Consider the following 24,215-nt stretch of genomic DNA (forward strand, 5'->3'; position numbering starts at 1 on the left):
CTTCAATTTCATTGAATCCACTTGATAACAGTCAACAGGGTTAGATAGGAAGAAATACAAGCCTAGAAGTCCATCTGCACCATTTCTGATCATTAAAACAGTATTAGTAATCTCCCTCATGTTGTTGCAAAAGGTTCCCATAAAAATAATTTGCCACTTATTAGTATCTGTTCCAAAATAGTACAAGTGGGCTCCCTCATGTAAAGCTATTCTGTCTGAGGAAGAACAGGGTTGAATTTCCTTTGTTAGTGTCATCTCCCCCCCCCCCTCCCCCGATGCTCCTCACACAACATAGAACTCAAAAAGCAGTCCTTAAAGGGTAATACAGCAATACAACCAGCACCATTTGAGCTCATGGAGTGTGCTGATAAGGAAATGAATGTATACCTTAATGATGTGACAGAGCTAGTGGAATCAGTCTTTGGTGAAGGGGGTGGGGTAAGGGGTAGAAGAGGAACCTGTAGAAGTTTCTGAAGTACCATATTTGTAGGTGGCCTCTCTATTGTGCAAAGGACACATGCAGGAAGGTGTCAGTTAAGGGCATGAGTGCCCTCAGCGAACACCTACATCTATAGGACCCTTTCAATGCAGCAGGTCCCTCTTACAGCTATGAATGCAAAAGTGATTTATCAGAAAAGGAAGGATTTCTATGTAGCTTTCTTGACAGCAGTGAGCAACAAAGGGTGATATATGGCATCTCTCAACAGAGATAGCAAGGATCCTGAGGCAAGACTGCTGAGACTGAGAATAAATATAGGCATGTGGGATTGAGAATAGTGCATGCACTTGTGTTTGATTACATAGGGTGGCACAGTGGTGCAGCAGATAGTGCTGGTGCCTTACAGTTCCAGTGACCATGGTTTAATCCCTGATACCTGGTGCTGTCTGTTTAAATGTTCTCCCCAAAACCGTGTGGGTTTTGGTTTCCTTGCACATCCCAACAGCATGCTGGTTGGTGGATTAATTAGCAACTATCAATTAGCTTAGTGTAGGTGGTTAGTAAAATTGGGTGTTAGTGGGCATGTGTGAGAGAATAGGTACAGGGAAATAAGTATGGGGATGGGGTTGATGAGCTTGCTTGGAGAACCAATACAGAGTCAATGGATTATATGACATTTTTCTATGTCATATGGGATTATGAATATTCTTGGCAATATCCTGTGTTAACTACCTCTTTTATCAGATGGCTATGTCCACTCTTTTATTAATTTCTGATATAATGAATTGTGCAGATTTTTTCTGGCATTTTTTGCCCACAGATTTGCTGAGACTTCCTGTGGATGTGGTGACTGGGATCTCAATTTAGGTTGCTCTATCTGAGATTTATTTTGAAGAAAACTGTATAGCCCTATGTCCATGACTGCAAGAGAGAAGTGCCTGATCATTTTAAGAACATTCAGGTTGAGCTGCCATCGCTATTAAAAGTTGATTCTTCTATAAGAGAACAGCGTCAATTGTGCTTCAGTTCGACGTAGTTGGAAACCCATGTTCACAAATTCCTTGCATACGTAATGCATCCTTATTAACAACTGGCATTAACTCGCATACAAACTTGTGCAAAATTTGTTAAACCATGTTAATATGACTTTTATTCACATAACACCTTTGTTGGTGTTGTGCATTTGAATTTCCAAGCCACAATCTGAATCTGCATCCTATTCTTTGTATGTAATAATCGCAAGAAATATTCACTTTTAACGACAGTCAGCTTCTTCAACAATTAGTCAGTTCCAGAAAATATCAACAGCTTCAATGACACTTTTAAAAGATGCAAGTAATTCTTCATTAAATTAGATAATATGAAATGAAGAACATTGTTGAGCTGATGTCCCTCTTTGGTAAATATACTTGTCATGGAACTGCCTTTCTGATGTTAACACTCATTGGGAATATTGTTCTGCTTGACACTTGCAAGAGCAGAAGAAATACCACAGTGCAATTAAAACTTTGTTCATGTTGTTTATTAGTGGGCATCATAATGAGAGGTTCTCAACTGGTGCTTGTACTACAAATTATTTATCATGAAAATATCTGAACTTTAGCATCACCTAGCCTGGATAAAGTAATTAATATGTGACTTAGGCTGAGAGGCAATGGCTTAACATACCGTTCCTTCACACATACAAATCCTATTGGAACTTTACAACTTTCTTCAGAGCTCAACAGAGGAGGCAACTATCTTTCTTGGATATGAAGGGATAAATCTGCCACTCGTCAAATATTTTTCTAGAATTTGTACAGAACCTTATGCCAGTATATTACTTTGTCTTCAATACTGAAGTAGGTCCAATTGAAAATGCTGGTAAGTACCTTAGAATACAATTACAGGAGTGTTTTATTATAAAGGTGTACATATCGTACTCTAGATTTCAGTATATTAACAATGCAGATTGTACTTCGGTGCAATGGAGTGCATTATAATTGTCATTAATATTGCTCAACCAGGTGTTCTAGGTTCATTCCATGTCCCTGAGATATATGGGATGGGAGGTTAACTCTTCACTGTAAATTGTCTCTTGTATGTGGATGAGTGGCAGAATCCGGGGGGAGTTGATGGGAATGAATAGAAGAAGGGATTAGCGTAGGATTAGTGTAACTGGGTGCTGACATGGTGGACTAAAGGGCCTGTTTCCATGCTGAATGACTTGCTCGAGACTTACTATTAATGTTAGTTTACTATTTTATCTTACAACAAAGTAGTTACCGGTTTCTGAGGCATAATAGAACATAAAACAGTCCAGCGCAGGAACAGGCTCTTTGGCCAATGATGTCTGTGTCGAACAAATATTATGGTCTATTTTGGCAACTCCAACCTACCCTGGAGTGAATGAGGAAGTGGAAGTATGGGAGGAATGGAAGGAGGAGAAATAAGTTTCTCCTTGCTTTTTTTTAAAGGTAACACATTTTCAAATGGCTCCTAAACATATCATATAAAAATAACTGTCAGCTACTAAATGTGACAAACCCAATGCTTCAATTTATTGATTTTACATTTACCAACACCTTTATACAATGTCAAGTACATTCATTCTGAATAAATAGCAAATGATTTACTCTGGATAAAATTCCAGCATTGAGTAATAAAACTTCCATATACATCTATAAAATTCTTTAAAGAGCTTCACATAGAATAAATTACTTTGAAGTGCTGTAACTGTTGTTTCAGAACAAAGTTGCCATTTTATTTTGCGCCTTCGAAGTTTGCTTGAAAGATGATATCCCACTTTCACAATTGTAATGATGACAATGTTCCTTCTCATTACTCCAACAATTTCTAGACTTCTGCATACGGCAAGCTTAATGTGTTAAATTTGCTTCCTCATCTGTGAGATATTTTTAATGAATGGATGCTCAGCCAGCTTAATGACATCACAGTTGCTGAATGCCAGGGACCCACTTGAAATGATGAATGGCAATAACAGGCATCAGGTTGGTAGTGAAGATTCTTCCTCCAGAGGTTACTAGATTGCAGTACTTTTCAAAAGTGAACAGGAAGTGCTAGGACAATGCAATTAACAATCCGTTAATGAAAAGGAAGTGTCAATGAAAAGAGCAAGAAGCTGTTTCTCCTTTTCAAATAATGCTATGGCAACTTAAGCCATTTGAGCTTTCAGACATGTCAAACCTTTCAACAACTATCTGAAACTTAACTGTGGAAAAGCCCAATTCTGTGCCTTCCATCTGAGAAACCAAAGGCCAGACGCCTGACCATCAAAAATATCCAGTGTATTTATGGATAACTTTAGACTATTTACTCAGTTACAAAAGGCATACTCTAAATTCCAAAACCAAGGTCAAAACGCAAATCACCAGCCTTACAAAAGCTCTCACCTTCTATGTAGGAAGTACATCAATGCAATCCATCTATGGCTGCGAAGCATCTTGTTTCTCTGTGGCTGAATACTCCAACCTCTCATCATGTTTAGTGCCCTTTCCAGGATCTTCTCAGTGTCCTCAAAATTATTTTGCTTTATGGCGATGCAGAAATCATCAACATTGAAACATTGTCATTTGGGAGGGAGTGTGTGACTGTCAGTCTAAATGTTGAATGACATAAGATACCATCACATTTTGTGGATACATTTGTCATCTTGCTGTACTCGAATTTTCTCCATATTACAATATTGACTATATTTCAAGGCACTTAATCTGAAAGGACTTCATAACTAATTTTCCATGATAATAAAAGTGCATTATATAAATGCATATTTGGTCTTTTAGTGCCACATTCTTATTACTGCAACCGCAAATGAGACATTAAAGGTGAAATGTTGATTGCTGGCTCAAAAGTGCTTAACACTGGCATTAGAAGAGGAAATAATCTAAGATGGTATCTTGGCAGCTATGATACAATGAAAGGAGCAATTGAAGTCCCAGAACCTATTGCTCATCATATCCTGATGCATTTTGGTCATACCTGTATCCTTAAATATCCATTTGACTTATTGTTTCACTTGATAAATCGTGCACAGTTACAACTTTTTAAGGCTCGGCATAGGCAAATGGTATTACCAATGAGTAGGCCTGATGTAATTCAGTCACTCTTTTGAGGTTGTTATTTGCAAAATCAAGCATCACTCTTTTTTAGATACCAGGTCCTGCCATGTAGTCTGTTTCTATGAGTTATGTGATGAATAAAAGTGATGGCTAATAAATAGCAAGTACAGAGGTTAGAGCTGCAGGCATATTTATGACTCTGTTCATGACATTCTGTAATAGCCCAGGAACAAACATGATTTAAAATGGTCCACTTGGAAAAAGTCCATTTTTGATTTTTAGCTCTCACTACTGCCTCCATCCAGTGCTTCATGTTATAGCTTAACCAAGCAAGTTGCAGGCAAATGGGACTAGCTCAAGTAGGCATCTAGGTCGGCGTGGATGAGTTGGGCTGAAGAACCTGTTTCTTGCTCTTGCCATTTAGAACCTGGCTCTACTTTTGACTGATAAATAGAGATGGGCACTGAACTGTTTAATTAATTTCCAGATGAGCATATAGGCATTTAGATCATTTTTACTGATTTCTGTGATTGGAAAACAACTTATGAAACAAATAGCACTAAAACTCGTACCCAAGGCAGACTGATCCTGGCACATGGTGATATCCAAAAACAAAAAATCTGAGCAAGAAACACCTTTTTGTTGTCAACTAATGGCATAGTCTTTCCCTTTTAAGTAACCATGGCGAGAATGTTACAGCAGTATAATTTATCTCATCCTATTCATGGGTAGTCCCTCAGGATTGAGAATGACTTGCATCCATCCTAGTTTTTGGGTTTTGTGGTAGCTGATAAGGGCAGGGAGTGCCTGATGGATAGTTTGTGAGGTGGAATATTCCTTCAACCACTGAGGCATGTACTCTTGATACCTGGACTTGAGTTTCTCAATACCATCCCAAATTCTCCTTATCCAATTTTAGTGATTATGGGCCAGAGATTTCCAGAAGTCAGTGGGGATGTTGTATTATCTTGAAGGGGGCCTTAAGCACATCCTTAAATCCTTTCCACTCTCCCCCCAGGAAATCTCTTCTCATGACAGAGCTCTTTTCTGAGTGTCTGTTTTGGGAATCTTGTATTGGACAAGTGAGTGATGTGGCCAACTGAGAATGTTAACCTGGCAGTGGACATTGATAATGGTTCTAGTGAATTTAGGATAATACCTTAACATGTGGTACATATAACTAAGAAAATTTCTGCAACCGATACTGTGCAACATGACCTCTCATTACATAAATATTTGGGTCCTGTTTTCAATGCTGTATCAGATTGATGACTATGCATTGTGTATATTTTAACTGAAGAGCTGACTTTAGGCACTTTTAATCCATCATTTTTCAAAATATTAGTTACTCCCAACAGGAGGAGCTTCCAGATTGAGGCAGGGTTCCACATGGCCTTGCAGCAGTTTTTCTCCTAATATACAGTATATGTACCCATTTCAGAGTATAGTGGTGCCAGCAACTCTATATAAAGATCCTCTTTTTCAGCACTAGGGAGTGCCTTATCTACGAAAAGAGGCCAGACTGGATGGTAGTGCGAGTGAGCAGAGTTTTTTGTGGGAACAAATGAAAAAAAATTCTGGTCTCGGGAAAGGTATAACTAACCAGATTGTGCCTCTGACTCAAAGGGAGAATGTCATAATAACCTATTCCAGCTTTGAGTCCCATGTAAACCTTTTATTTTTGCCATTATATATCGGCACTGAAGAATACTTCTGATGTGGTAGGTATTGGGATGTGATGTGACACCGCTTACGTTCTGCCTATTTCCAACATCAAAACATATAATATCTGTTTGTAGGAAAAGGTGCCTCAATAGGAGAAATAATGGTTCTTGAAGATTTCGGAAATACTGATCCTTGACTCAATTTTATGAGAGAGCAACATCATTTGGAAGACTAAGTAGTCTGCAAGAAAATGAATTAAATAGAGAGTTTTTTTTACTGAAACTCAAAGCCAAAATTATTTTTTTCCCCTTATTCATGCATTATTCAGTTACTTGCTCATCCTTGGTGACAGAGGTTCTGTGCTCAATTGTAGATTTTTTTTCCCTCCAAAATCGTGACTGGAATGAAATATACTCTGCTTAGTTATAGAGAAATCTAATGGTTTCAATCTATGTCAGCTTTGTTTTTCCGATTGGACAGCTGTTTGAGATCACTGTTGTGCCCAAGCTGTCAGGATTGGTTTGTTTAGTGGTGGCTACACACTAAGACAAATGTTTTGTCATTGAGAGCCTGGAGAAGTAGTTTTGCTGACTGATTAATCTTCCATGATTTTTCATTTAACAAATGGTACCAGTTGGTCCCTTTGTCCTCGTGCTATATGTTAACATCACTTTATTAAGAAGCTGGGAATGATGGAAAAGAGTGCACAGGCTTCATAACTGTTGCAGGATACCTGATCTGATCTGTGTAAGGACCTGACAATCTCCTTTCATATATATTACCTGCTTAGGCTTCATAGTAGGATACTGCAGTTGTTTGTACCTCAAGGGAACTGTTAGCTAGGGTTATAGATAGTATCTTCAGTTGATGACAATACATCTTTTTAGTTTCTGTCTTCCTTAAAGTAATAATGAGATGATGGAAAACGAGAGCTTTGTAGCTGATTGCATGCAGCAGGCATTAATTTGTTTGGTGCCAATGGTCACATGCCACTGCATGTTAATTGAATGAAATTATTTTTTATTCATAAACAGCAACATGTTAAATAGTAGCAGCAAAAATGAACATGTGACCTTAACGAAGTCCTGTTATTGGACCTGGGCAGAATTAACAAAAATCACCACATCTATCTGTGAGCTTCTCTTTGTGATATCATATAATCAACCTTTCTATCTTAAGTACATCTGCTTTCCCATTAACTGTCCCTTTGCTCTTTGCCTTGTTTCAACCACTTAGTGTGGTCATGAGTTCCACTTTCACACACTCAGAGGAAAATAATTTTTGCTTGAGTTTCTCAGTGGATTAATTAGCCCCTAGTCTTGGAACCCCCACCCACCCCCATCTCTAGAAAGCTCTTTCACAAACATAGAGACCTTTATCTGGAGAAAGAAGCTCTCACCTGTTCAGTCCTTCCCAATGGTGTACACTGTCAGTTCTGATGTCATCCTTATAAGTCAATTTTGCACCTTCTCTGGAGCTTTGTGTTTTGGAAGATGAAAGGCAGATTTGTATGTGATCTAAACAAAGTTTAGCATCATTTTTCTACTTTTAAATTATATGCTTTTATACATTAACCCTAGTGGTTTATTCATTTTTTAATGGCTTTGCTAATGTGCAATACTATCTAAAGATTTATGCATTTGTACCATTAGATTGTTTTATGTCTAATGACTATCATAAATGCTGGAATATATCTGTCCCTTGTTTAATGCAATATTGTACTGGACTGGTACATTAGGCAAAAACTCATTGCTTGTGGCTGAGAATAATGCATAAAAGTTCAAGCTTATCATCACTATCACCGTAATTGTCCCTGTAGCTGAAAGCTAATAGTCTGACTTGCTAAGTAGCAAACAAAGCTGAGTTACTGACTCCTCCTGGAAGTTTAGCCAGTAGAAGCCTGCTTGATAAGTTGCTTGGTTACTATAAACTATTGCTGGTGTTGGAGGGTAGTAGGAAAATTAAGGTGGAGCTGATGGGCATGAGAGAAAATAGGTTACCGGGAAATAAGTGAGGAATGTGATTGATGGGATTTGTTTGAAAGCTGACATAGACTTGATGGGTTGAATGACCTCTTCTATGTCATAGGAAATGTATGATCTAAACACTTCTATATTAGCTCTGGTTTCTAGGGTAAAGATAGGAACAGGCACAACACCCGTGGTGGCAGAAGATGTCCTTAAAGAGGCACACATATCTTGAATACAGCAGGAGCAGTATTTGTACACACTGTAACAGAGAATGAGTTCCCCAAGCATCTACCCTTGTGTGCAATCTACGTGCTTCCCATTAATATCCAGCTCTATCTCACCACAACTCTCCTGACTTCTTCCATGTCTCTTAACTTTCAGATTGCTCATTGAAATTCCAGTGACGAATAAGCAGAAATCTCCTGTAGTTCAGTATTGAGAAGGCTACTTAGAAATTGTAGTGTAGATGCACCATATGCTCATCGTGTGGCAAGCTAAAATTCATTTTAGCTGGAAAAATTATTGGCCCAGCACTGCACTTGCAATGGAAGGAAAATGAAACGGGCGTGGACTGGGTCGTGGATGGTCAGTGGGGAGTTGGGAAGGAGAGAATTTGGCCAGAGGCTTGGTTAGAACAGGAGGAGGGGGAGGGGGTTAGGTGGAGAATCAGGGCCATGGAAGATAGTGCATCTGATTGGCTGTCGGAGATTTGAGACTTGGGGGGATAATGGTCAGCCTTCAGAGGATTGAGTCCTGGGGGAAGGGCTCAGACCACATCAGCATTGTCAGGCTGCCTACAGCAACTGCTATAGTATTTCTCAACCACTCCTCCAAACACCTTCATCCCTTTGTTCCCCTGGATGACTTTTCCAATGCACTGCTGTTAAGCCTCCTATGTTTCAGCCTCCATAAACATGGGGTATACTGAAAGAAAGCTGCCAGTGTCCAAACTCACAACAGGTCCTGATCACCCATTAACCCTGCACTTGATGGTGTACATTGGCCCATGGTCCTGCTCCTCACTATCCCTGTAGTCTTCCTCAGCCCTGCAACCATTTAAGATATTTGCACTCCTTTAGTTCTGACCTCCTTAGTTATCTGTACATTCAATCACTACTCGTAGAGTCACAGGGCATGGAAACAGGCCCTTTGGCCCAACTGGTCCATGCTGACTATGTTGCCTATATCCCCCTAAACCTCTCCCATCCATGTACTTACCTAGATGGCTTTTAAATGTTGCTAATGTGCCCGCCTCAACCACTATTTCTGGCAGCTCATTCCAAATACGCATCAGCCTTTGTGTGAAGAAATTGCCCCTGATATCCCTCTTAAACCTCTTGCCTCTGTTCTTGCACTTTTGCCCTCTTGTTTTTAGCACCCCCTCCCTGGGAAAAAGACTGTGCTTTCACCCTGACTATGCCCTTCATGATCTCATATACCTCTTATCAGGTTACCCCTCAATCTCCTAAATTCCAGGAAATAAAGTCCTAGGCTATGCAATCTCTCCTTGTAACTCAGGTCCCCAAGTCCAGGCAACATATTTCTAGTTTAATAACATCTTTCCTATAACAGGGTGACCAAAACTGTACACAATACTCCAAGTGAGGCCTCACCAATGTCTTGTATAACTACAACATAACTTCCCAACTCCTATACTCATTGCCCTGACTGAAGACCAGCATGCCAAACGCCTTCTTCACCACCCTATCTACCTGTGATGCCATTTTCAGCGAACTATGCACTTGCACTCGTAGGTCCCTCTGGTCCATAACACTCCCCAGAGCCCTACCATTCACTGTACAAGTCCTACCCTGGTTTGATCTCTCAGAATGCAATACATCCCATTTATCTGGATTGAAGACCATTTGTCAATCCTCAGCCCACATATCTAGCTGATCAAGATCCCCCTGCAATTTTTCATAGCCTTCTACATTATCTACAACACCAGCTATTTTAGTATCATCCACAAACTTACTAACGAGGCTATCCAGCTATTCCATGTAGCTTTCATGGTCACATACTCTGGAATATCTATTCTGAACCCCACTCCATCTCTATCCTCTTTTCGACATCCCTTAAAACTTTCCTTTTTAACATGTTGATGTGGAATCAGGAATAGAGAACTAGAAAAAATTATGCATCGTACCAATATGTACTTAAACACGTTGGCCGAGGATTTCTGGATTTCCTCCAGAGGTGCACCAAGTGGCCACAAGATGGAGTGTCGATGACCTTAGAGGTTGTTGGCAGCCTCTTGGAAATTCAATTGTGCTTAAGGTCTAAGGTGTTGGATGCTGCTGAACCAGCCTTGCAAAAGGGAAGACCATTCCTTTGCGAGCTGAGTCAGTATAGAATTCACAAAGGAAATGTGGCGAGTCCGTGGCTCGATCCGTATCTGACTGTTACAGGCAAAGGGAGGTCTGAGAGTTGGGGAGGGGGAGAAAGTTCCAGGGCAGGGAGGTCTAGCGGGTGGGGGAGGATGGTGGATTGAAAGAGGATGGTCAGGGTGGGGTGGGGTGGGATGGGATGGTGTTGGGTGATAATTGAATGGCAGAGGAAGGTCAGATGGTCGGTAATTAGAGAGTTCAGAATGTGTGATTGAGAGTTCGGCAAAGTCAGGTGATTGTCAATAGGTTTTGTGAGATAAAGGTCACGAGCTTGAGTTGATGGGAGCCCATACTGTTGAGGAAAGGTCAGGCATTTAAAGGAGAGCGAATTAGTAAGTAACTTAAAGGGAACCTGCCGAGTCAAGAGTCCCAGAACTGTTCAAGGAACTTCTTAGAAACTGGTCTCTCAAGTACTGTGCAAGTCTGCATCAGCGAGAGTGGCCACAGAGGTCATTGTCCACTCCAATGCAAATGAAAGTCCCAGCAGTGATCTTCAGATGTTCATTGCACAGAAAAGTAGGAAGAGAACCCAGAACAAAAATTGTGGAGTTTGTGAATCTTGTTTTAAGTCCCCAATCTACACCATAAATTTGGAAATACCACACAAAATGTGACATTTTGGATTCATTGTCTAAGCAAAGTAACCACTTCACACTCATAACTGCCCATTGATAAATACCCATCAGAACTATTTAAATATTGTTGATATTTAAAAGAGAGGAAAGAGTCAAAATGACTGAAATACAATTTAACCCCAACTGGATGACTGACCTTTCTTCATCACCATCTCTCATGTGATGAAGAAACCAGGAACCAAAGTCTTGCACTAAGCAGGACATGTTCCATTGCCTTTAGTTATAGTTGTGCTATTCAATGTGATCAATAATGAATAAGAGCATTTTGAGAAATAAAGCCTTATTGTGTACCAACACTGCACTTGCTCTATAGCTGTTACACTTTATTCTGCCTTCTGTTATTGCTTCACCTTGTACTGTCTTAATGCACTGTGTAATGAGTTGATCTGTATGAATGGTATCCAAGACAAGTTTTTCACTGTACCTCAGTACATGTGACAATAATATTCTAATTCCAAGTGCATTAACACTGAGTACCTCCTGACTCCATCAGGGTATTTGAAGTGGCATTGTTCAAATGATGTATTCATAGTTATTACTGCTTTAGTTCTTAAAAGAAAGTCCCTCAAAGTTGATACTTTATCAAGAGATGCCCAACTTCAAATCAAGTTGAGTTGAGTTTATGCATGAATATGAGTTTATACAATGAAAAACTTGCTTGCAGCAGCATCGCAGCCAGGTAGATTCAGACAACAATGCACAGAACATAAATTATACAAGACAATGAAGAAACAAAAAGACACTCTCAGAGACAAGTCCACAGTAGTGCAAGAGGTAGTCCATGTTGTTCCATTGCTGAGGTAGGGTTAGGGTTGTACAGGTCGGTTCAAGAACCTGACAGTAGTAGGAAAGTGCAGTAGCTATTCCTGAACCTGGTGGTGTGGGACTTAAGGCTTCTGGATCTCCTGCCCAATGGTAGCAGTGAGAAGAGAGCATGACCCAGATGATGGGCATCCTTGATGATAGATACTGTCTTCTTGACACAGGACCTCATGTAGATGCTTCCAATGTGATGGACCAGGCTGTGTCCACGACTTTCTGCACCCTCTTGCGTTCCTGTGTGTTGGAATTGCCATACCAGGTCAAGATGCAACAAGTCAGGATACTTTCAGCATCTGTAGAAGTTTGTTAGAGTATTTGGTGACATGCTAAATTTCCTTAACTTGGAAATGTCATAAAGTGACAATAGTTTTTCAAATACAACTCTGGTTTCTAAGCAATTGTCAAGGGAACAAAGGGAAAGCAATGCTGCACTGTCAGGTCTGTTGGCTTCCAGATGACATGCTAAACAAAAATTTGATCTGCCTACTTCAGTGAAGGCAAAAGATCTTGTGATGCTATACGATAGTAACGTTTAAGAGACAGGCACATGAACAAGCAGGGAATGGAGGGATGTCAACCGTGTGCAGGCAAGTGGGAATAGAACATAGAAAAACTACAGCACAATTCAGGCCCTTTGGCCCACAAAGCTGTGCTGAACATGTCCCTACCCTAGAAATTACTAGGTTTACCCATAGCCCTCTATTTTTCTCAGCTCCATGTACCTATCCAACAGTCTCTTAAAAGATCCTGTTTTATCCACCTCCACCACCATTGCTGGCAGCCCATTCCATGCACTCACCAATCTCTGAGTAAAAAACTTACCCTGACATCTCCCCTATACCTATTCCCAAGCACCTTAAACCTTTGTCCTCTTGTGGCCACCATTTCAGCCCTGGGGAAAAGCCTCTGACTATCTACCTGATCAATGGCTCTCATCATCTTATATACCTCTGTCAGGTCCCCCCTCATCCTCCGTCACTCCAAGGAGAAAAGGCCAAGTTCCCTCAACCTACTTTCATAAGGCATGCTCCACATTCCAGGCAGCATCCTAGTAAATCTCCTCTGCACCCTTTCTATGGCTTTCACATCCTTCCTGTAGTGAGGCGACCAGAACTGATCCAAGTGGGGTCTGACCAGGGACCTATATAGCTGCAACAATACCTCTCGGCTCCTAAATTCAATTCCCCAATTGATGAAGGACAATACACCACATGCCGCCTTAACCACAGAGTCAACCTGCGCAGCCGCTTTGAGCGTCCTATGGACTTTGACCCCAAGATCCCTCTGATCCTTCACACTGCCAAGAGTCCTATCATTAAGACTATATTCTGCTATCATATTTGACCTACCAAAATGAACCACTTCACACTTATTTAATTTAAATTGGCACCATAGTTGGCACAGACATTGTGGGCTGAATGGTCTGTTGCTGTGTTGTTCCCATATGCAAGGAAAAATGGAAGTTTTCCCCATGAAATGAAAACATTGTATACTGGAAACACTTGCAGGTGAGGCAGCACCTGTGGAATGAGAAGTATTGCTAATGTTTCAGGTCAAAGATCATTTGTCAGAATTGCAAAAGACAGAACACAAGTTTGCCTCATATCCTGTCCAATATTTATTCATCAACTAGTATTTATTTTATTACGGTTGAAAACAATTTACAGAATAATAATGGGCTCATGGGGTTTTGATGACACCACTCACCCCTCAACTAACTCCATCAATAGATCAGAAAATGTTGGAAGGACTCCACATCTGTGGAGAAAGAGGAAAAATGTGGTTGAATTTAACAACTTTAAAACTTAAAAAATCTTTAAAACTTTATTTACAGCACAGTAATAGGCCCTTCCAGCCCAATGAGTCTGCACTGCCCATTTAAACCCTTGTTAACCCTACCCGTATGTCTTTGGAACATGGGAGGAAACCAGAGCACCCAGAGGAAACCCATGCAGACACAGGGAGAACGTGCAAACTCCTTACCGACAGTGAAGGGAATTGAAGCCTGATTGCTGGCGCTGTAATAGCGTCATGCTAACTGCTATGCTACCATGCCGCCCTCTCTTTTTGCCTACCTCTTTTTTTAACCACCACTTTTTTCCCCTCTGTCTCTACAGAGGTAGCTATACTTTACTGGTTCAGTATGTTTTTTCTTTGCTTCTGCCTCTAACTGCTGGTTATTAAAGTGATAGTTATCACAGGCATTTCATTCTGTTCTCTTCACCTCTCCATATCGTGAATATTACTAGTTTTCTCACCTTTCCAATTCTGAATATGGATCCTTAACCTGATATGATGTCTCTGTTTCTCTCCCCATGAATGCTGCTTGACCTGCTGAGTGCCTCCAGCATTTTCTAATTTTGTTTCAGATTTCCAGCATCTGCAGGCTTTTTTTTGCTCCCATCAGCAGACTTTCCTATTTCCTTCTCCCTTGTGTGCTTTATCTAGCTTCTCCTTGAACATATCTATGCTACTTGCCTCAATTACTCCCAACTCTGTCTGAATTTTTTTTAAATCAAAATATACTTTATTCATAATAAAAGACAAACTATATACAATAATAAAACAGTGTAAACCTTTACATTTGTGTACAGATCAATCATTAGTGTTACTTTTTATAAAAACCACAGCACTGATGCCACTTGTGTGGCTCCCTGGGGTGATACCACAGTCTCATATTTACAATCTTTAAGGGGCTTCCTTGCCTGACCCCCCCCCCCCCTCCAGTGGCAGAAGAACCCTAACCTGTTGTCCTTCCCCACTGAGCCCTTGCATTGGCTGCATCCCTCAGCACGTACTCCTGCAGCCTGGAATATGCCAGTCGGCAGCATTCCCCTATGGATGTCTCACAGTGGTGGGAGACTAACAAGTTTCGGGCAGACCAAAGGGCGTCTTTCACCGAGTTGATGACCTTCCAGCAGCAGTTGATGTCCATCTCTATGTGTGTTCCCAGGAACAGCCCGTAGATCAGAGAATCCTCTATTATGCAGCTGCTGGGGGTGAAACGTGACAAGGACCCTTGCACCTTTTGCCACACCCTCCTCGCAAACCCACAGCCTGCAAATGGGTGACTGGTTGTCATTGGAAACTGCCCTTTTAAAGGCTGACAATCTTTTGAATGATGTGCATTATAGTGATAGAAGCCTCTTTTTAATGATACTGCTCCCCCCGTGATGCATGCAGGGCATAAATTAGTGTATCTTTTGAGGTGGAAACACTGGTGCTACTGCATACTTCTTTTTAACAATCTTATGTCGGGAGGGAGTGGTGGATCCATCTTGGTGTTAGAGCTGCATGCATTTGTATTTAAGTGCACCTGCAATTCTAGGCACCTATGTGTATGGATCTTAGTCTTGGTTTCCCTTACAAGAAGAAACATCTTCTCTACATCTACCCAAGGTCTCTCCCATCGAGTTTCTTCATAATCCAAAAGGCTGTCTTCCTGGAGTCAGCTTGCAGGTTGTGGAACCTTGGTACATGCGAATTGTCTTAAGGGTCTGAAGACTAAGCAACAGTACCTGTAGTTCACAAATAAGGTAATGTTTTGGGTTGACTTTTGCTTTTCCTAACTTGACAGACATGCTACAGTTCTAATAAAGGATCTACTGAACTGTTAGTCTCTGTAGGCCATCCGTGACCACTCACTGAATCTCCATTTTCCTGCCTTTTGGATTTCTCTGCCTTTTTCTTTCCTCTCCCACCTCCCTCCCTGCATTTAAACATCACTCTTCTAATCTTTCCTTGGGTTCCTTATCACATGGCATCAACAAGCCAGGAACTTCAGTTGAACTCTCTGCTTCTCCCCTTCCAAGAGCTACACCTGAGAAAAAAAAAGACCAGTGAACATTAAGTACAAACTTTTTGCTCAAACTTTTTTCACATACCTGGAATTTGCATTTTTTATTCTCTTTCATTCAACAAATTAACAATCTTAGAGGATTGCATTTCAAAATGACAAGCCTCAAGAGGAGGTGTAAATTGCTCAATGCGAGTATTTTTGCAATTAGAATAACTTGCTGACTGAAGCACTGACCGATGGTGTCGTAAATGTAACACTGCTCTAATCAATCAAGGTAGCTGGTATTTGGAAATAAGGAATATCAGAGGACCAGACTGAGAGCTCTGCATTTGCAATTAGACAGGGCAGTAGAAAGCACAAGACTGAACTGTCTGAAAGCTACATCATTAGTTTTGCCTTTTCAACTCTTAGGGAAAATAAGAGCCATTAATAGAGCAAGACATGGATTCCTCCAAGTAGAATGCAGAGATTGTTTAAAAGAAAGGTTTTAACTTCCTTCATCTGGTGCGTAGGAGCACTGAGCATGTGGTTGCTTCATCAGGATAACTGAGGGTTGCCAGGAAGAGACTTAATCTCATTCACAATCCAGGAAATTGGGCTCAAGGGAAAATGCATTTAATGTGATTGTCTCATGCAAATTGTAGAGGTGGTTTTGTCAGACAGTTTATTAGAAGTTGTTTGTTTTTTGCATGATGTATACTTCAAATGAAGAGCAAGCTTTCATTCTACCTCAATAATCACAGAGACGTATAAACATGTCCCAAAACTTGGTAATGTTTGAAATATTATTAAAAATGTGAAAAGTTGAGCAGGGTGCAAGATGTTATTGTAGAAGTGTATTGGATTGTGCATCTTTTTGGTGGCTGGACAGAATAGCAGTCAGTTATCATTCACCAATCTATTCAGATGAAGAATGAAGATGGTACACAATCTAATGTACTGTGCCTTTGCACTATAATAATGTAGACTTGGGAATGCATTCATTGTAAATATAAATTTTCTGCAAGGAATACATAATCACATTGGTACTTGGATAACACTTGTCTGAAACAGAAACAGGTTGTCATTTCATATAATGTTCTGTGAGCTTTCTATAATGAAAGCTTATCATAACTGGTTAATGTAGTAACATTTCTACAGATGGAGTAGAGTAACTGTAAGGGATCTGGAGGGAGAGCATGGAACTGAGATTTTCTAATTGCTGAATTTTTGCCTTGTTTGTTATGTTGCTTTTATTTGACATATTGATTTTTTTTTTCCTTGTTGCCATTTTCTAAGAAGCGGATAGTGTTGTCGTCATACATGCACCAATTAAGGGGTTTTATCCACACTTGAACATTTAAAAGTGCTGCTTATATCTCATGGGATGCAGCAGGCAGAAGACTTTCACTGATACAAATAAGAATGCAATATATGGGACAGAATTAGCCTTAGGGTTTATGTTTGATGTGTTTTTTTTCACAAGGTAAGTATTTAAATCTTAGTATTGCAATTTGCAGCCATTTCTCCAGCCGACATCTTTAATTAGTGAACTCCACTGTCAGTCAAAACAGAGGTTCTTGGTAGGACTTGAGAAACGTGTTAAAATATTTGATACTTCTGTCTCAGGTTTCACATTTACTGTTAAGATGTGGCCAAATTAAACTTATGGGCTTCTCATAAATTTGTTTTTTTTAAATATGTTTATTCTCTAACAAGCATCTGTTTTTATCCACAGTGTTTGTATTTTATTGGCCATTACCTATTAATGTTCTTGAAGGATCTATTCCACCAGGAGCATGTAAACATCCTTTGAAGTATAGCATGCAAAGTATTTACTGTGCAGTGTAAGGTGGAGCTTGATTTAATCTGCATTATAAATCTCCCATGAGAAGAAAACACAGATTAATTATTTTTTTCATGCAGAGTAAGCAATGAGACTTTTTACAATTGTCCTAGTCCTTAGAAATAAAGCACACAAATCCAGTATGAACCTAAAAATTTCCTATAAAATAATAGTGCATTTAATGGTTTTTGTCACTGTTAATGTACAAGTTGTCTAACAACTTGAAGAGATGCACCATTAATAGGGAACTACAAAATGGAAACTTTCTTCAACCTCTTTGTATTGTAAAGTATCTGCTTTTGTGCATTTCTTGACATTTAGCTCATCATAGAAAGTTTAGGGCTGTAATTTGCATACATTTAATGAGGAGATTTATGTTCCTGGAATGCCTTGCAGCCACGTCAGAAGGAACAATTTAAACCGTATGGCTTTGTTCTTGCAGGCAATATATTATTTATAAAAAAACTTCTTTTAAAAATACTTTTATCTTTGCATTTTTTCCATCTGTTTAATACTTTTTTTTTTCTCTTTCTATACCCACTTTGACCCTAATTCATTCCTCTTCTCTGTTGTTTGCCTGCATTTCCCCAACAATTAAATCTCATTTCGTTAAGTAACTTTGGTTGGTCTCGTTGTTTGGCAAGATATTAGGTAGCCCGTAGTAAGATGCACAATGGCTGTCCTTCCAACAACAGCTTGGACTTCTCTCAATTTACAGGGCCAAGGCACTTAAGCTGATGGTTGAGCAAAAACTCATGGGGGATGCATATCAACAAAACCTGAACTATTGGGTCAGAACTTGTTGTCAGCTCACCAATGGCACATGGATTTTTATCTTGGATGCCCAGATATTGAACTACTGGTTACTGCCATTCCAATCGTAAATCTCAGTGAAATGGTAAATCAAATGAAATACTGTCACAAAAATATCAAAAACAAGCCCTCCCCAAAAAAATGACCAAGAGATACTTGACATCCTGAAGCATTCAAAAGGAATTTAAAAAAAAATAGTGCAAAAATTAAAATAAATTAGTAAATATGTTAGAAAAATTAAATAATGTTTAAATTGTAGCAGTTGCTACTGCGGAATGAACACAAGACGCGAGTCGTAGAGTTTCAGAACAGAACTGGTTTATTTTCCCGCCTTACACGGGCCTTTTAAGGGAGACTGTTCCCGCCCAATGCAACCGGCAATGATGTATATGCTACGTCATCAAGTCTTTCCCGCACGCGGGTTCTCCCCGTCGCTCGGGGAAGACGAAGGCCGTCCATCATCTTGGGCCTCGCCGCTCCGACGCCGTGCGACCCGACTGCCGAGCCGGTTCGCTTACCCGGACGGTGAGTCGCTACACAACCCCCCCAGAACCGGCGATACAGTCCCCAAGGTCCGCAGGCTGTGCCAGCCGCCACTTAGGGGGTCGGCCTCTGCGTCACGGCATCGAAACCTCGACCGGTTGTTGCAGATCTAAATGGGCCGGTTTGAGGCAGTCCGTCGTGAAAACCTGTTCCCTGCCCCCAACGTCCAAAATAAAGGTGGATCTATTATTCCTGATGACTCGGAACGGTCCCTCATATGGTCATTGCAACGGCGCCCGAGGTGTGCCCCTGCGAACGAAAACAAACTTACAGTCTCGTAGTTCTTTGGGCTGACAGGATGGGGCTTGACCGTGCCGCGAGGTGGGAATCGGGGCCAAGTTGCCGAGCTTCTCGCGCAGCCTTTGTAGGATTGCTGGGGGTTGTTCCCCTTGGTCTCGAAGGGCAGGTATGAAATCCCCTGGGACAACTAGGGGCGCCCTGTACACAAGCTCAGCTGACGAAGCGTGGGGGTCTTCTTTGGGGGCAGTGCGTATGCCGAGCAGAACCCAAGGCAGTTCGTCGACCCAGTTAGGACCCCTCAGGCGGGCCATCAAGGCTGATTTCAGATGGCGGTGAAAACGTTCCACTAACCCGTTTGATTGAGGGTGGTAGGCCATGGTGGTGTGCAGCTGCGTCCCCAGCATGTTCGCTAATGCAGACCAGAGGCTGGAGGTAAATTGTGTGCCTCTGTCTGAAGTGATGTGAGCTGGAACACCAAAACGTGAGATCCAAGTTGTGAGCAGCGCCCGGGCACAGGAATCAGTCGTGATGTCAGATAGAGGGGTTGCCTCTGGCCACCTCGTGAACTGGTCCACGATGGTAAGGAGGTACCGAGCCCCTCTTGAAACCGGCAGAGGGCCTACGAGGTCGACGTGGATGTGGTCGAACCTTCTACGGGTAGGCTCAAATTGCTGTGGCGGAACCTTGGTGTGTCATTGGATTTTTGATGTCTGGCAGTGCTGACAATTCCTGGCCCACTCGCGGACCTGTTTGTGCAGGCCATGCCAGATGAACTTGCTGGCGACCAGCCGGACAGTGGATCTGATGGACGGGTGCGTCAACCCATGTATCGAATTGAAAACGCGTTTCCGCCAGGCTGCAGGAACTATAGGGTGGGGTTGACCTGCCGCGATGTCGCAAAGGAGGGTCTGCTGACCAGAACCAACCAAGAAATCTTGGAGCTGCAGGCCCGAGATTGCGGTTTTGTAGCTGGGCAGTTCGTCGTCGGCTTTCTGGGCAGCAGCCAGGGCCTTGTAGTCGATACCCAGGGACAAGCTGTGGATGGTTGGTCTGGAAAGTGCGTCAACAACGACATTGTCCTTCCCAGAGACATGTTGGACATCCGTTGTGAATTCGGAAATATAGGACAAATGTCTCTGCTGACGAGCTGACCAGGGATCAGAGCCTTTGGAGGAGGCGAAGGACAAAGGCTTATGGACGGTGAAGGCGGTAAAAGGCCTGCCTTCCAAAAAGTACCGGAAATGCTGGACCGCCAGGTACAGCGCTAGAAGTTCCCGATCAAAAGCGCTGTACTTCAGCTTGGGTGGTCTAAGGTGCCTGCTGAAAAATGCCAAGGGTTGCCAACTGCGTTCGATTAGTTGTTCCAGTACCCCACCAACCGCGGTGTTGGATGCGTCCACCGTGAGGGCGGTTGGGACGTCTGTCCTAGGGTTTACAAGCATCGTGGCGTTTGCCAGGGCGTCCTTGGCCTTAACAAAGGCAGCCGCAGCCTCGTCGTTCCTGGCAATGTCCTTGCCCTTACCAGCCATCAGCGCGAACAAAGGGCGCAGGATACGGGCTGCTGCAGGGATGAACCGACGGTAAAAGTTGACCATCCCCAGGAATTCCTGTAGGCCTTTGACCGTGCTAGGGTGGGCAAAATGGCGGCTAGCGTCCACCTTGGCAGGTGGGGGTGTTGCTCCATCGCTGGTGATTCTGTGGCTGAGGAAATCGATAAAGTCCAACTGTAAATCGATAGAATTGGCACTTGGCCAGGTTGATCGTGAGGCTGAAATCACGGCGACGGGAATACAGCTGGTGGAGGTGGGAAAGGTGTTCTTGGTGGTCACAGCTGGCGATTACTATGTCATCTAAGTAAATGAACACGAAGTCCAGGTCTCGGCCTACCGCGTCCATCAGCCGCTGGAAGGTCTGCGTGGCATTCTTAAGGCCGAATGGCATTCGAAGGAATTCAACAAGGCCGAATGGGGTGATAATTGCAGTTTTGGGGACGTCATCTGGATGGACCGGGATTTGGTGGTATCCCCGAACAAGGTCCACTTTGGAAAAGATGTGGGCCCCATGTAGGTTCGCTGCGAAGTCCTGAATGTGAGGGATGGTATAGCGGACTGGGGTGATGGCGTCATTCAGCCTGTGGTAGTCGCTGCAGGGCCTCCACCCGCCGGTGGCTTTGGGGACCATGTGCAGGGGGGAGGCCCAGGGGCTGTCTGACCTGCGAAAAATCCCCAGCTCCTCCATGCGATGGAACTCTTCCTTTGCCAGGCGGAGCTTGTTTGGAGGTAAGCGTCGAGCTCGGGCGTGAAGTGGTGGCCCTGTGGTGTTGGACCCCGTGTTTGGGCATAGAATTTGTAAACTGAGGTGCCAAAACTGATGGGAATTCAGCTAGGAGCTTGGTGAACTCGTTGCCGGACAGGTAAATGGAGTCCAAGCGTGGGGCTGGTAGGCTGGTTTCTCCCACGGGGTAGGTTTGGAAGGTTGTGGAGTGGACTAGCCGTTTCCCTCGCAGGTCAACTAACAGGTTGTGGGCCCGAAGGAAATCGGCTCCTGGGAGTGGTCGGGCGATGGTGGCAAGGGTGAAGGTCCAGGTGAAACGGCTGCCGCGGAATTGTAACTGAAGTGTACAGGTACCGAAAGTCCGTATCGTTGTGCCATTTGCGGCATTGAGTACCGGACCTTGTTGCCTGTTATGAGTGTCGTGGCCGGTCGGGGGCAAAATACTGACCTCTGCTCCAGTATCGACGAGGAAACGCCGCCCGGACTGCTTGTCCCGGACTGCTTTGTCGGTGGCCAGCTGCCATAGCTGTTAGCAGCGGCTGGCGCTGGCGTTTCCCTGGCTTGCAGGGTGGGCGGCATCGACGGGCCTCCGCGCTCCACCTCTGATGGTAGAAACACAGTTGGTTGGCAGTGTCGTTGTCTGTGTTTCTGGGGTGTGGTCGCCCGGTTGCTGGAACTCGTTCAGGTGGGCGTTGGGCTCGCGGCCTGGCGATTTGGCCGACGGACAAACCGCGCTCGCGTTTGACCTTCCACAGGACGTCTGCCCGGGCAGCCACCTCACGCGGGTTGCTGAAATCAGCGTCGGCCAACAGCAGGTGAATGTTAACGGGTAGTCGTTCGAGGAAGGCCTGTTCGAACATTAGGCAGGGCTTGTGCCCCTTGGCCAATGCCAGCATCTCATTCATTAGCGTGGATGGGGATCTGTCCCCCAGGCCATCGAGATGAAGCAGGTGGGTGGCACGCTCACGACGGGAGAGGCCGAAGGTCCAAATCAGAAGGTCTTTGAAAGCCGGGTACTTATGTTCCTCTGGAGGGGACTGGATGAAATCACTGACCTGGGCGGCTGTCTCCTGGTCCAGAGAGCTGACCACATGGTAGTACTTTGTGGAGTCGGAGGTGATCCGCCGAAGGTGGAATTGTGCTTTGGCCTGGTGAAACCAGACGCTGGGACGAAGCGTCCAAAAGGTGGGCAGCTTGAGTGCCACTGCGTTGGATGCTGCGTTGCTGTCCATTGTGCAGGTCCAAAATCCATTTGGACCGTCGGGGTCACCAATGTAGCAGTTGCTACCGCGGAATGAACACAAGACACGAGTCATAGAGTTTTAGAACAGAACTGGTTTATTTTCCCGCCTTGCGTGGGCCTTTTAAGGGAGACTGTTCCCGCCCAATGCAACCGGCAATGACGTATATGCTACGTCATCAAGTCTTTCCCGCGCGCGGGTTCTCCCCGTCGCTCGGGGAAGACTAAGGCCCGCCGCCATCTTGGGCCTCGTCACTCCGACGCCGTGCGACCCGACTGCCGAGCCGGTTTGCTTACCTGGATGGTGAGTCGCTACAAAATGATTCTAAACATTTAAAGCAAGCTCAATTAACTAACTAATGTAAGTTGATTTGTACTTGCCTGTCACTCTTGTGGCCATTCCCTTCCATTCAAGTGGAAGGGCTTGCTGTTCCTATGTCAGGCAGATTCCTCAGCGTAATTTGAGCAAGTTCAGGCTCCACATTGTATCAGAGTACAATGGCAAATCACTGGAACTCAGCCTGTGTGATTGGGACATGGGCATTTGCAAAGGAATCTCATACTTAGAGGTGGTAAATGACATCAGATTGTCATGGAACTGCTGCTTGTTGCCCAGCAAGTTCCAGTACATTTTTTTTTAAAAGCCACTAATATCCAGTAGCTCGGGTAAGAATGTTACATTGATCACAGCATTAAGTGCAAGTATTTATTTCTTTGACTCTGCCTCCCCATCATCTTTGTCATTGAAAAATATATACTTCAAGGGTTTGAACAAAGCCTTATACTGTTCTTTTAAAGACTACCAGGAGGAAAGATTAGAGCTGGGGTAAATCATGAAAGAAAGAAAAAGCAACAAAATGCTTTGCCAACCTAAGTTTAACACGTTATGCATTTCTTGGTGATTAAGAAGTCAATTTCTAAAATGTCTAATTTGATTGTTCATTATTCTGCTCAGTACTGTTCATGTTTTTCTTTAGATAACAATATGGACAATTTTTTTGTATGTAACACATTGCCATAGAAAAGCTCCTTTGTGGGGGGAGAAAAGGTCGGACATATTCACTGACCGTTAGGACACTGAGCTCCACTGATCATGAAGATCTTGAACTAATTAGCAATCAATGCAGGATGAGCAGCCCTTTCTGGGCATAGAGGCAGGAATGCGAGAGTTTGTTGCAGTCCCTTTGGCATATGAGAAAGATGTGAACCCAGTAATTCAGACATGTTGGGAGATCTGCTGTAAATGGCAGAAGGGGAGAGCGTCACTGATAATGCCGCAATGCCCCTTCTGGTTCTGGGCCTGCTCTGGCAAAATTCAGTTGTACCTGAAGCCCAAGGTGTCAGGTGTTAAGTAAGGGCCTTCCATATTTTGCAATAGTGCAGTATACAAAGGTAAGAATGCAAAAGAAAACAGCAGGTTTTCAGGCCCTGATTGAGTCACGGGAGGGAGGGCTGGGTGTCAAGAGTTAGAAGTTCAGCTTTTGATGTCATCAGGATGTCCTCAG

At 43.0% G+C, this 24,215-nt stretch overlaps 1 protein-coding gene across 1 annotated transcript in view; it reads left to right on the top strand.

Moving 5' to 3' along the window:
- LOC127577824 (protein inscuteable homolog) overlaps positions 1–24,215 on the top strand; it is a 311,294-nt gene that overhangs the window by 129,191 nt on the left and 157,888 nt on the right. The gene's annotated exons all lie outside the window — the stretch shown is intronic.

Source organism: Pristis pectinata, chromosome 14, assembly GCF_009764475.1.
Source record: "Pristis pectinata isolate sPriPec2 chromosome 14, sPriPec2.1.pri, whole genome shotgun sequence".
Classification (NCBI taxonomy): domain Eukaryota; kingdom Metazoa; phylum Chordata; class Chondrichthyes; order Rhinopristiformes; family Pristidae; genus Pristis; species Pristis pectinata.